The sequence below is a fragment of the Passer montanus genome, unplaced genomic scaffold (genome assembly GCF_014805655.1).
Source record: "Passer montanus isolate IOZ18808 unplaced genomic scaffold, ASM1480565v1 scaffold24, whole genome shotgun sequence".
Classification (NCBI taxonomy): domain Eukaryota; kingdom Metazoa; phylum Chordata; class Aves; order Passeriformes; family Passeridae; genus Passer; species Passer montanus.
Window position 1 is genome coordinate 2,997,719 of NW_024367037.1, and position 15,746 is coordinate 3,013,464.

Genomic DNA, 15,746 nt, shown 5'->3' on the forward strand with positions numbered 1-15,746 from the left:
AGAAACTTCCCCAGATTTTGCACAGAGCAAAGAGCATCCTAGGACTTGAACACCCATTACTGTTGACAGGTGAGCTAGAAAAGACTTCCACTTGTTTCAACGATAGAGTGACATCTTATTTATGTTCAAAATAGGGTAAATTTATTAGTCACTCTTACATTTAAAGCTATTTTCTATTTTCTTTTCAGATACCTATGGCTATCAAGAGGCACATTACTTTTGACAACAGTAATGTACCAGAAATACATGCCATGTAAAAATACTTGTCTAAGTATCTTAAAAGTGCCATAAGTGAGAGAATTTGGGAGATTTGGGTTTTTAAATTATCTTTGTAAGTCTATGGAGTTGTACCATGAACTTGAAATATAGAAGAGAATGTCAGTAGTAACAAACAACTATTTCACCTGTCAAGTAAGGATGCACAGTGGAAAGGGGTGAAATCACCTAACATAACAAATATATGTTAATATTTTAAGTAAGATAATCTATGATTCTGATTTTTTTGTATGTGTGTCTCAGCACTTGTCTCAGACTGTAAATGAAAAATATCAACACTTCAAGAGTCATATTACCAAAAATTACAGAATTTTCAGCATGTTGTGTATGTTTCAGGAAATAAAATAGGCTTGCTAAACTACTTTCCTTCTTCCTGATTATTGGTAGGCCTATTGTCATTGTAGTAGCCCATCCCAATCTGACCACATTTATAATTAAAATTAGATGCACAACTCTATATATTCCTTTGATTAGCTTCTACACCAGTGAATTATTTAATAACTGAAGGGGAGCATGCTGCAACCCTGCACTACTAGAACTAATTCCCCAGCCCTTATATATTTTGAGTAACCAAGGTGTTCACGTAAGTATAACTCATTGATTGAAAGTTGTACTTCAGACACAAGGTGATACTTTTCACATCCTGGGTCTATGACACATTTTAACAAGGAAGACATGAAATGTGATATATTTGTGACAGTTCCTCTTCACAGGTAGGGTTATGCAGAGACTTGATCCTCATCAGTAGCTAACCCCCCATCCAGACACTCATTCATACATTCATAGAAAGCTGAGGGAAAGAATCGGAAGGGTAAAGGCAAGAGAAACACATTGTTCAAGACAAAGTTGAATACATGAAGGAAAAACAAAACAAAACAAAAACCATGACAACAATCATCTACAAACTCACTGCATCAGATTACTCGCCACCTCATTTTTGTTGATAAGCATAGCACCACAAGGTATGGGGTATCTCTTTCGTCAGTTGGGTCAACCACTGGTTCAGCCACAAATTTGAAACACAGCACCATGCTAGATGCTCCTTTCCCAGCAAAACCAGTACAGAGTATCAGCAGAGGTTTCCTATTATGCACTCCTAACAAACACAGTTGCCTGATCCAAAAGGAGGACTCACAGTGTTACGTGCTAGAGGTACTCCACAATAGGGCATAGAGAATCTCGTAGTCTGCAGATATGAGATGTCCAAACAAGCTTGTAAAAGGTACCAAAGAAATAGCTGATTCTTGATGCCTGTTTGAAGCAAAATAGTTTTGGGTTTTTTTGTGGTTTTTTTTTTTTTTATTACTCCCCACCTCATTTTTGTTGATGAGCATAGCACCACAAGGTATGGGGTATCTCTTTCGTCAGTTGGGTCAACCACTGGTTCAGCCACAAATTTGAAACACAGCACCATGCTAGATGCTCCTTTCCCAGCAAAACCAGTACAGAGTATCAGCAGAGGTTTCCTATTATGCACTCCTAACAAACACAGTTGCCTGATCCAAAAGGAGGACTCACAGTGTTACGTGCTAGAGGTACTCCACAATAAATAGGGCATAGAGAACCTCGTAGTCTGCAGATATGAGATGTCCAAACAAGCTTGTAAAAGGTACCAAAGAAATAGCTGATTCTTGATGCCTGTTTGAAGCAAAATAGTTTTGGGTTTTTTTGTGGTTTTTTTTTTTTTTTGCATAAACAATCTCTCTTTAGCCTTTTAAAAACAGATGAGAGTGTGGTTGTGATATCTATCTTTAGATAACTGTTCTATGTATTGCAGTACCAGAAAGGATCTCTACCCTCCTTAGTATTGGAAATGGGAAGAAGAGAGTCACTGAATAATATTAGGCCAAAGGTGCAAGTTAGTGGGGATGAGAAATGAGAACAATCCACAAAAAAGGCCCATTAACTATAAGGCTGATTTTTTAAGCTGTTCTCATGAAGTTAGGCACTTCGATTGCATGTTAATAGCTGTCCAGAAGACTTTGGTGGCTTTGCCATACAGCTTGGCCATCCCTCCTGTTAAATTCTTTAAAAATTATAGATATAGATATAGTTGATATATATCTAGACATAGACATAAAACATTTTCCCTTATCCGTTTTAGTATTACACAAAGAAACAGTTTTGAGTATACTGAACTGAAAGTCTGTCAAGGTAGATATAGGAAAAATGTAACTGACGGGATACACAAGCAAAATTATGTAGGAGGTATTGTAGATAGGAAGGTGAAAATGGAAGCTGAGTAAGGACAGAGGAACAACCGTTCCACAAGTTTTGAGAAAGAGAGTTAAAGACAGAAGTAGGCTGTGACTAATGACTGTGTGTCTATTTCAGTACATACTTTCTATGTCCTTTTAATTTTATTCACTACTTGCCCCTACAGGTCCATTATTCCAAAAAACTGCTGATATTTTGTAACAGTATAAGCACCATTTAAATTCATTCTGAGTAATCAAATTTGTCAAGACTTTTTCACTGATTGTACATACTACAGATCATTTACAGAACAAACATCAATGAAGATGGTAGGGCTTGAATATTACCTGAGGGGATAATCTATGTGTCCCAAAACAAACAATGAAACCCAAAATTGACACAGAATGTATTTTGTTAACTTTATCAACCTAGGAGAAAACATAATCAAGATTAAAATAAAACTGCTTATTAACCCAATTATTTACACTTTGGTACTAGTCTTCCAACTCTGTTCTATGTACACATTTGAGAGGCCAAGGAATTGGAATTCCACATTTGGAAACAAAAGCACTATCCAGAGGTATCTTGGAGAGCTAGTCTTCTTCATCCATTGTCCAATAAACTGGAGTTCAGTTTATTAGGCCTACCAAAAATAAGATGGCACAGTGACTTTCGAAAAAGAGAAAATAAATGCTTGTAATAAAGAAAGGAGGAAGAACTGCTTATGCTTAAAGAATAAGAATGAAGATGACAGAAAAACACAGATTATTGTAAATCATAAGAGGAGTAAATTTCTTCTGGAATTTAGTGTCTACCAGTACCATTAGCAAAATCACAAGCAGTGAGAGTTAGAATGCACTACTTTTAAGATGACCTTGGTGCCCAGCAAACTTATGGAACAGATCACCTTGAGTGTGACCACACAGGCCATACAGGACAACCAAGGGATGAGATCCAGCCAGCCCAGGTTCAGGAAAGATATCTCCTGACTGACTTGATCTTCTTTCATGACCAGGTGACCCGCCTGGTAGATGAGGTACAGTCTGTGCATGGTTTACCTGGACTTCAGCAATGCCTTCAACACCATCTCCCACAGCACTCTCCTGGAAAAGCTGGCAGCCCACGGCTTGGACAGGTGGAACCTTTGCTGGGTTAGGAACTGGCTGGGTTAGGAACAAGCCCAGAGAGTGGTGGGGAGTGGTGCTGCATGCAGTTTTTATCCAGTCACTGGTAGTGTCCCCCAGGGATCAGTACTAGATGCAGTCTGGCTTAATATCTTTACTGATGATCTGGATGAGGGATTGAGTCTACCTTTAGAATATTTGCACATGATACTAAGTTGGGTTACAGTGCCAGTTTGCTGGAGGTTAGGAGGGCCTTTCTGACGGACTTGAACAGGGTGCACAGATGGGCAGAGACCAATGGCATGAGGTTCAACCAAATACCAGGTCCTACACTTTTGACATAAAAACCCCCTGCCTTTTCCCCCCTCCAGGTGGGGGAAACAGTGGCTGGAAAGTGGCCAAGGGGGAAAGGACCTGGGGGTTTCTGGTCAGCAGTGGCTGAACATGAGCCAGCAGCATGTCCAAGGAATCCTGGCCTGTATCAGGACTATTGCGGCTGGCAGGGCTAGGGAGGTGCTTCTTCTCCTGTTCTTGGCATTGGTGAGGCCACACCTCAAGTGCTGTGTCAGTTCTGGGCCCCCCAATTCAGGAAAGACATGGAGGTGCTGAGAAAGGTCAATAGAAAGGCAATGAAGCTGGTGAAGGGTCTGGAGCACAAGTCCTGTGAGACATAGCTGAGGGAGCTGGAGATATTTAACCTGGAGAAAAGGAGGCTCACGGGAGACCTTTATTGCTCCCTAGAACCACCTGAAAGGACGGTGTAGCCAGGTGGGGTCAGCCTCTTCTCCTAGGCAACCAGCAACAGGATGAAAGGACATAGTCTTAAACTGCACCAGGGGAGCTTTAGGTTGGACATTAAAAAAAATTTCTTCACAAGAGTAATTAGACATGGGAATGACTGCCCATGGAGTTAGTGTAGTACTGTCTGTGGGGGTGCTTAAGGAAAGATGGATTTGGCACTAAGTGCCACGGTCTAGTTGACAAAGCAGTGCTCAGCCGCAGGATGGACTTGATGAGCTCAGAGGTTTTTTCCAAGCTAATTGATTTTGTAATTTTGTGACATAAGCACACAAAAATAAGATGTCTACTGAACTTAGTTTTTCTATATGTGAATGTTGTTAACTAGAAATATTTATCTTTACCCAAAAAAATGCCAACAGTACAGTCCTCCATTTGATTTTGGCTGTCTATCCTAACCAATGGCTGACTTTAAAAAATACAGCAGTCTGCTTAATCTTTACTCGCATTCATAATACAGAGTAGAGAACAGAGAACAGAGAGGAATAGAGGAGGAAGCTATATAAAACAGGATAATCTCAACAATCAGAGCACCAGGGAATTGCCTTGACTTCAACCACTGAAAAAAAAAGGTAGAGAAACTGAATCCAAAAGCAATGTCTGGTAGCCAGAGGTGTCAGAAGCAACATCATGTGACTCAGACTTGACAGTTTAGTGCAGTGGTAACTCTCCTCTAAACTTAACTGCCTTTGTACATTCCTCAGTGCAATCCTATTCGTCTGTGCTATTATAGAAGCTGCACATGCACTGGTATGTCTCTTTCTCTTTAGTTTCTTTTATGGTTATGACTAGTGTGTAATGTATTTTTCTCACTGAAATGATCCCTGTCTGCCACCAAGTCCAGAGTGCAAACGAGATGTGACATTATTGCAATGCAGCCATGTTTAAATTGAAATATCATTGGGAGGAGAGCACATTTCAGCCCCTGCCTTACAGTACTGACGAGTTATGCATGCAATAGTCATTGTTTACTATTTTCACATGAAAACTATGAATGGTTGAATGGGGACAGTATTTAATAAAAGCGTTTACAGCTAATAATCAGGTGATGAATCATAGTCACGGCCTTCAAAAAATACTTTAAAATAAAACTGCATTTGTCATAAAGTAGATAAGCACATTTCTGTCTTGTTTAATAGGTAAATATGATATCTACAAGCTTCTCATTCTATTTTAACTTTCTGTAGAGAATAAAGGTTCATGTAAATTTAAAAAAAAAGTCTAGGAAAGAACACCAAAGAGGAGCTACAAGTTTGATCTTTCTGTACATCACAAGAGGGAGAGAAAAGCTGGTTGCAATAGTATAAGTAAGAATTCTATCAGTTTGTTAGGAGAAATTCCACATCAGAGCTACTCCACACTCCAGACTGATGTATATAGAATACAGTAAGGCTAGAAAACCAAACACTAACAGAGAATGAAAACATGGGATGTTGCAGGAGAATCAGACTCACCACAGCTCTTATAAGATTAAGAAGAAAGCCTGATAAATGTAAATGAATGGCAATCATGGCCCTCACCAGCTACTTCTGTTCCGTTTAACAGGATATGACCTGTCTGAACTTCCTTGCTCCCATACATAGGGTAGGTCTGGTGCTGTCCTTATAAGTTAGGACAGAGAATGAAAAAAACTTTAATTTCCCTTTCTCCAAAAAGGAATAAATATTCTTATTGCTCAACATAATCCCAGAAAAAACAAACAAACAAACAAAAAACCAAACAAACAACAAAAAAACCAAAACAACAAAAAAAAATCACAAAAAAAAAAGCCCTCAGAAACACACCAACACCTCCCACACACAGAATCTTTTAATATATACATATACTGAAATGAAATATTCTGAAGAACTGAGGTAGCATGGTCAACTGTGGCCATCCAGGACTTGCTCATGATTCTTCTACCTAACTACTCTACATACACTTGCTGCTGGTTATGTTAATAACCCTTGATCTCCCCCACTCTCAATTTCCCTCCTCCCAAAAAAAAGAAAAAAAAAAAATCTACTCTAGACTGCATAAAAAAAGCTGCAGATATCACAATAACATAGTCCTTCACATATTTAGGTAATGTACCAAGTTCTTTTCCTTTTCCAGTGGAAGGTGAGAGATAATTTTTCTACTCTAGACTGCAAAAAAAAAGCCGCAGATATCACAATAACATAGTCCTTCAGATATTTAGGTAATGTACCAAGTTCTTTTCCTTTTCCAATGGAAGGACAGAGATAATTTTGGGGTACTTTGGAGACCATGCCTTGAATAAAATTTTATTGGCCTTTAATTACTTCCCACCTGATATCTTTGGCTTTTGCTACAAAAAACGTCACAAAGTTAATTCTAAAATCCACTATTACTTGTTTGTCAAATTATATTTCATAGTTCTTAGTTCACATTAAAAAGAAAGACTATCAATCATATAATTTTGAGGTGACACAAATACTAAATTCAACACTATTACATAGTATGTAATATAAACACTAATAAGAAATCTTTGTGGTACTATAAACACAGTTTTAATAAAAGTTAGAGAGTAAAAATACCTGTGTTCATTATTTTAGCCTAAAAGTTTATGGACTTCTTTTAGCAAAAGGGGATGGATAGCATTTGTAGAATCATACAATAGAGTCTCACGGGCAAAAACAATTATCGGTAAATATTTTCTGACAAATGTTCTCTAATTTGTATTTCAACAGGTCCAGCAGTGGAAGTTCAGCAGGCTTCTCAAGCAGTCTCTTCCAGCGTCTGCCTCTCACTATCTGCGTTTCCCTTCCAATCTCAACTTTCATTTTTCTTATCACAGCTTAGCACCTTACTTCTTTTATGATAGATGAACATTAGGAATTTCTTTCTACTTTACTGTTTTTAATATAGCTGAAGACAGTCCTGTAAAACAGTTTTTCAGTCTGTTTTTCAGCCTGAAGAACAACAGTTTCTCCTGCCTTCTCTAGGAAGAACTTATTCCTCTGTCTGTCTTGATTCAGCAGTCTTTTCTTAATTCTTCCCAAGTAATTCACATCTCACTTGGAACAACCCATGGGTCAGTTACACACAAGCTGCTAAGCTATGCATAGTTGTAGAGTAACACATGCATAAACCCTTAACCTCTTTTTAGTTTACATTTCTGGAATACTAGAGTACAGCTAATACACACAGTATACTTCTCCCTCAGTCTTCAGAGTTTGAGCATAATATCAGTACTTCAATCACTTGAAATTAGAAATCAGACAGAGAATCTGGACTCCTCCCTAATGGTGTTATTCCAGATTCTGGGTTAGACTGAATTTATGATGAACCAAACCTCTGGAAGTGATCTCCTGACGAGTTTGAGTATTACAATAACTATAGAAGAATAATATGATTCTATGGACGAGAGTATTACTGATGTTGGATGAAATAAGAAAAACCTGATCACCTTTAGTCTAGAACAGTAGTATCTACTATCAACAAGGAACTACACATTGACGTTCATTACCTGTTTTGATATGGGAGTGTGTATTCTTCTGTCAGCTCCAACTTCTAATACACATCTTTGTATTCTTTTTGCTCTTTTCCTTTAAATTTTTTGCACATTTAATAGTTCTTTCTATGCTTGTTTGGTTTTAAGGTGCTATTGACTTTTTGTATCAATTCTTTGTATCTCCATTAAAATATAAATAAAAATATAAATTAAATATATGTCCAGGGTAAAAATTTTGGAATTACCTTGTGCAAACTCCCTTGAGAATTAACAGCTTTGAAGAAAAGGTTTCCGCAGGTCCTTCTGCCTTTCACTCCCTATAATTTCAAGAAAAAGGAATTAAAGTTTTCTGTATCATATTAACTGTGGTTTCACTCGTGATGTCTGGATATTCTTACGCTTTTAATAACTGTCTGCATTTGCACAGATAAGCTAAGTCTTCCTCTATTTAGGCTCTGAAACATTTAACTGATCCTGTTAAGTTTTCCTTCAGAATCAGGTCTTACACAGGCTACTTGTACTTTGTGAATTTCCTGTGGATGGTCTTACGTGGTAGGTGAGGAAATAGAACAGATGAGAGAAATTAATAATGAGTTTTACTTATCATCTTCATTAACTTTTTTTGCAGTTGTGTAATCTTCTTTTTTTTTTAATCTTAAATGTAAAACCATTCTGATTTCCTGAAATTCACTATGATCATCAGTAGACTTTCCCAGTTACCATTTCATTTCTTGGTGTTCTTTCTTTTTTAAGGTAACATTCTCTACAAGCTTAATTTCTTCAGTCAGAATATTTAGCAGGTGGACTCAATGGTCGCAAATAATTTCCAACCTAAACAAATTTATGATTCCATGATTCTATGATTTGCAGAATTTTTTAGCCATTTTATAAACACATATATTTATATATATATATTTATATTCATTAATTTATTCAGGTATTTCAAGATAAATTATTTTCCTTTTAGGCAACAGCACCATTTATAACAGAAATCAAGCATAATTATGTTCTCCACATTTCCCAAAGTAAAGCACATGCACCCATATCCTCCTTATCAATTCTGTTCTTTTAAGTTACCATAACAGACACTAACAAGACGAGCAAAACACCTCTCAAAGACCTGAAGAACTGATTTTCCAGAGGCAAGAAGTCTGTTCCTCAACTGCTCCCAGGCAGACGAAGCAGCTGCATGTGGTACTTGGCTATGAAAGAAGGAGTTAGCATCACTGAATGTAAAGATTTCTCATCCTGAATTTTCAGGCTGGCTTAAGCAGAGCAAGGAGTACTTCCAAAGTGGAAGAGGAGTTTAGATTTGTTCTGTCCCTGGCTCTTACACTCAAGCTGCCAACAATCCAATCTTGACTATTATACTTAAGCTACTAACAAGGGGATTGGAACTTGTAAAATATGCACTGATCTCCTGTGCACTGGACTAAAGAAGCTGATCATTGCTTCAGCCATATGATAATCCTAATGACTAGACTTTTTATTAGGACAAGGAATTTACTTGTTGTTGCTTTTGTTTGGAAGGCAGAACTACCAAATAAATTCATAATACTATATTTTGATAGAAAATAAGGACAACTGAGACATGGTTTGATAAGTTAAACAATTATAAACACTGATAAGAAATGTTATGGTATTATCATACACTCATTGACCTCTCTCTATTCAAGCTGCTGTTGAAAACTGATCGGATATAAAAGAGAGCAATGAAGAAGTGTTTTAATAAAATTGAGCTGTATCATCCAACTGCTTGGTCTGAGCAAGGCACACTTCTGAGAAGATATAAATTTTTATAAATAATATAAACTATCTATTCCAACTACAATATTCATATAAAGTTTCATCTAAGAAGAGCCTGAATCCTTCTGCAAGTTGACAGAAGTCTGTGGGACTTTGCAGAAGAAGATGAAACCTGCCGAATAAAATGAACCTACTGGGTCACTGCTTAATTTTTAAGTAGCAAGTGTACAATCCAACCACACCAGCTATTTCCAAAATTATTGCAACGAAAAATGTGCACATTCAAGGTCTGTCACCTACTGCTATTTTAGAATATTATAGTGGAAAGCAAGAGTCTGCACAAGCAAGCACCTATTAATCTTTTTTTTCTGGTAATCCCACTGACCCTGAGGGATCTTGGAGTGCAAAAAGCCTTTACACAAATAAACTAGCTGTGTTTTACTTGATTTTCTAACATAATATCATATATACTTTTACATAAGTACATTTTATGAAAGTACTTTATTACTCCTTGGCAGCACTATTGGTCTTTACAGAACCATCTTCAAAAGGTATATGTAACAGTATTTAGGAATATCTGTGATGTTAGAACTATAGGGATTAATCTTTTAGTTTTTAATTCTCCTGTAATCTGCCATTGATACACAAGGTTTTTTTTAATTTCACAATTGTCCAATGAGAAATGCAAATCAGATTTTGATAATCAGTAGCATGAATGTTCTTTCATGGATTTGATTTGATATTTTGATTACATTATCTCTAGGATTCCTAAGAGGGTGTGTGCAGAAAAGTGATTTCTTGAATTTTTGCATTAATATACACCATCCCTTTTCTGCAAAATGTTGTTTTATTTATTTTCCTGCTGGAATATAACAGCATAAAAAATCTGAGGCCAAGCAATGAAATAGCAGTCAAAAAGGTTGAGGACCCTTTGATCAGTGCATTAAATACTTGTTCACAGATGAACCATTTGGCTTCCAAAGTTTTATGTTAAAAGTTAATATGTTTAAGATAATCAATCTCAGCTGCACTAGACCTTCAGTAATTTTGTTTCTATATCAAACCAGCCTTATGGGGTTGAATATAGTGGTAGTTCATAATGAAGCACTTCGTATAGAAGCAGCTGTCTCCTCACCTGTTTCTCAGTTCATCTAGAGGCCTGGAGAAATTCTTCAATTTAGCAAGCAAACTTAAGTCATTATTAGAAATGACAGGGAAACCTGATGAAATTGTACTTTCAATTGGAAAACAAAATTGCAATCAGACCAACATGATTTCCTCATGGTCTGACCATGCTAATGCCAAGTCGAGACATGGGCAAATGTATTTAAAAGTCATAATGGAGTATTACCATGCAATCTCTTTTTACTGGCCCTTATTAATATAAAACTTCAATTTGCATGTAAATGCGGTCAACTTTCATATCATCAAAATACATGAGGCCTGGGAAAGTAATGAATTGAAGTTTGATGCGGCAATTACGGACGTTTATAAAGAATTTTAAAGAGGTCATTCTAGCCTTGGCTGAGAAAATGAGGAAATCAACAGGGAATATTGTCAATATAGCAACAGTGGGAGTTGGAGTCAGTCCCAGGTGTTAGAAGGCCAGATGATGATTAATAGAGAGGGAGTATGAAGCCTTTCACCCAGAAGGACTGGGCTGGACCTGAGGCTCAATAACAGAAATCTCATGAAAAGGTTCTTGCTGGGTTCCCATTTTAGCTGCCTCAAAATGTGTTCCAGAGGGAATAAAGTAGCAAGTGTTTATGAGAGAGAGCAGTGCTGAAGGTTTAATTGGGCTCTACATCCTTTCAGCTCCCTTCAGTAGTTGATATGCAGTTTAACCTTTTTTTCCCTACCTCAGATACTTCAGTGCCACTGGGATTTTAATAAGGCACTAACTTGATAGCTTGGAAAAACACTGACTTTGCTGCTGAATTGAGTTAAACTGCTTTATTGTGACCTAATGACAATTTTTAAATTTTTTATTCCTAAAGAAAGAAAAAAAATGTTTTAATAGTACTAAAATCTGGTGCTTGGAGGGTTCTCTGTTCAGTGAAAAATTTCAGATGGAGAAGAAATTGAAATGAGTGAAAAAAAATCAATGCCAAAATGCAAACAGACCTACACAGTTGTACTTTAAAGGAATGTCCCACTTTTAGAAAGCAAAAGCCTTCTAAAGACTGAACACAGCTCTGTGGCATCTGATGAGAGGGGGTCAAACCAGGGAGGAACTGCTTTTTAGTAGATAATGCACCAGTGATTGGAATCTCATCATCACATAACATTGTGTGTTTTGGTGTAATTGCTTAGGCCAGCCTGAAACGAATTAAACATTTCCACAGAGGTGACTTTCCAAACCAGCAGTTCCTCATGCACAGCCAGCAAAGGTGTCACCAACTGCACACAGGACCCAAAACCACGAAGAACCAGGCCCCAGGTTCCTCTTACTGTCTCAGGCTGGCATCTTTCTTGTGGTGGTAGCCAACTGACTTCAGCATGGTATGGCTCAGTTTTCCCATCTATAAACAGTAATCTACAGTGTGCTTATTTTCACAAGATTGGTAACGAAGATTAATTAATAAATTTTATTAAGTGCTTTGGGACCTTAAAATGTAAAGCAATGAAAGTGGATTTTTTTTTTTTAATTTTAACTTTGTCATGTAAACAAGCCATATGTCTGGTAAAATGTTTCTTCTCTACAAATAAAATCGAGGTCACTAGCAAGGATCATAGGAAAGTAAATCATGGAATAAAAATCAATATATCTACAGTACAAGATTAATTTTAGTTTTCATAATTCCTCCTACTCCTGGTTTCTCCTTTTGTTCTCAAAACTTAGTTTTCAGTTACACTATTTCTAATAAATCTCCAGATTAATTAAAAATTTTAGGTTACATTAATTAAAGCAAGATAAGCAATGACATTCAAGATTTCTTGGATGCTACAATGTATTGTAGAGAGAGAATAAGTTTCAATGAACTTTAAGAACTAAGTAAATAATCTGACGAGCACTTTTAAATCCTATTATTAGAAGTATTTTTTATTGTCACTTCCAGTTTTCATAAGAATGCATTTTTAGTTCTGTAGCTGAAGTAAACATTGGAAAATATTCACTGGCAAACTAAAATTCTCAGAGCACAGCATCTCTTTCCCTATTACTTTACCAGGCTTATGACAGACTATTCTCCCAAGGGATGGCATGGTAAATGAATGTTGATATTTCTGTAACCCTTGAGACTCCTTGGCCTAAACATTTGTAACTCTTGGTGATTTGGATGATGAGTGGTAAAGGGACTGCTGTTATTAAGTAAGGAAGGTTAAAATATTAGAGGCAGCATTTATGGTCTACTATAGAAGTCTAGTTTCTTAACCCCTTTCCTGATAAATTTACAGGATCTGATATGTAATCAGGGGAAGTTATAATTTTTCAGTAAGCCTGAGAACAAGTCTGATGAAAAAACAAAAACCAAAAATGTAGGGAAGGTATTAAATCTATTCTAAGCTTTACACAGACTTTAGTAATTAGGATTTCTGTTACTTTACTGTAAAGGATGGGTACATTTATGCATGATCAGTCATTACTAATGTAGTTGTATCAGTGTTATGTGGTATTTTATTCAATGTTTGGTAGCATAAACAGTTAAGAACACTTAATCTGGTGAATAAAGCAAGAGAAACTTTTTTGTAAGACAATAATTTTATGACTTTACTTCATAGGGTAAGAAAAAAAAGCAAAACAAACCCAGAAGTCTGAATCTTTATTAGACGACTGATAAACTGGACTTATGGACAAAACAAATTCAGAAAATCCTGGAAAATTTTCTTTTTCTTTAGCTGGCAAAATACTCTGCAATATAATAGAAATTTGGGGGAAAATAGAAACCCTAATTTTGATAATTAAGTAACAGTACAGGAAAAAATACCAGATAGCAATATACTACATTTGGGGAGTGTCTTTTGCAGAAGGACTTATTGACAGACCACCGGTTTTGAGTCCAAAAATTTGAATCTATAGAATTTAGGAAATACCACATAGAGAATGATTCGACTCAAGCATTGAGGAAAGCACTGAGGAAAGCACTGAGGAAGCAGTGATATTTTGACACAAGTGTTGATTCCACTTCAGACGAAAAAAGACATTAAGTCCATGGACTAGACTAACATGGAACACTCATCAGTCAGCAGCTTTGTTTCACCCCTCAAAGCTGCTCTTAATGAACCTCACTCAATTCTAAACTATGCACCATCAGACAGATGTGGGTTGTTATATCCCTAGCATGAAAACACTCAATGTCTCAGATCCAACTTCCAAACTTGATCCCATGACTGGTGAGAACTGCCACCAGTTCTGGAGGAGCATATCCCTGGTTTTAATAGTAAATGGGTCACTAAGCATCATGAACACAAGAGCCTTGGTGTCATAAGGAGCCATGAGGAAATAAAATGGAAAGAAAATCAAGTGGGAAGACGAAGAGAGTTCTCTTCATTATTGATCATTATTGATTATTTATTTATTCATTAATAAATTATATAGTCAATATACAGGAACAGAAGTAAATCCAGCTAACAGGAACCAGAAATTTATGTGTTAGTTTAATTACTCTTCTGGCCTTTATAAAAGATCTCAATATAATCTGTCTGACAAGACCATAATTTGTTATTACTAAACTTCCTGGATAACTAGGTTTCTTAGGCCGATTTGAAGACTGCCCACTCCCTCACTATCTTTACATCACAAAAGACTTTAGGTGCCTGAGCATCTGTTTGGCTATTCAGTCTGAGGTGCATCTAAGCACACAAAGAAAGTACCTCCAGAACTTCAAAACAACACAAAAGAAAAATTTGCTGTGTTGTAGAATAGTCTTGAGATTTATTTTGACTTAAGTGTCTTTGGGAGTTGCGTCTTATCTGAGATTTATATAACTGTAACTTAGAAAATAGGGGTTGAAAACATTAGAAACACAAAAGAATTAATCACTAATGAGGAACTTCTTGTTTATTTCAAAAGCTAACAGTTGTACTATGGGTAGGTGTTCTCCTATATCCCAGCAGTATAAAAGCTCATAAATATCTCAGATATCTGGGAGTAATGTACATTGTCATATCCCAAAAGTCCTAGGGATGGGCTTGTGTTCATGATGCTTAGTGACATGGATGTCTTGGATCATATGCAGTTTATCTTAATCAGTCATCCTCAGTGCAATATGTGCATCCTGGAAGGATGACAAGTTGAAGGAGGAAAGCACATGCAAGTACTTTTCAGAGACACCAGTAGGTGACATGGATGTCTTGGATCATATGCAGTTTATCTTAATCAGTCATCCTCAGTGCAATCACAAGAAAAAATTTAAGGGAAAAAAAAAGCTGTAAAGAACTAAAATGAGGAATTTTTTATACCTTAAAAAAATCTGCAAGAAACAAAGACAAAACAAAGAATGATCCCCACTATATTTATATAGAGGAAGGATTACTAAACAAGACTGTTCTTCAACAGATTTCTGAACCCAAAGCACATATTGTCTTATCCTTTTAAAAATATATTAATTACTCTATCATTAATTCCCACAGTACTGCCTTTCATCTTCACAGCTGATAAACACTCAACACAAGAAATGTCCTTTGGATCATATTTCATGCTGATATTCTGCTTCTCAAACCAAACATTCACACAAAATATCATCTAAAACTCACAGCAAGTAGAACTCTTTACTCAAATTCCTTTGAGAAAGTCTGCATTCTTTGTTCTCCTCCTTTTCTCTACTCACTAAGTTTTACCCCTCCAGACTACCTACTTAACTTGCCTTCCAAGTTTCTTTGCCCCTGCACTTCATTTCACATATCTTTGACTACGTCTCCACCTCACTCTACACGTGTTCTTCTTACTCTCTAGTTCATAGCTTCTTTAATTTAAGTAGATGTTTCACATGCTGTTAAGTTCTTCTAGCTCCTTTTTCTTCCTAGGCAAGCTCCTTTCCTGGTCTAGATTCTTGTCTTTCTCCACCCCTCATTTTTTTGAGCCTCAGAAGTGAAGAAAAAGGAGCTAGAAGATTCTTGTCTTTCTCCACCCCTCATTTTTTTGAGCCTCAGAAGTTCTCTTTGCATACTCCTCTTCTCTTCTGTCCTTTTACTTCACCTTTCTCTCATTTCTC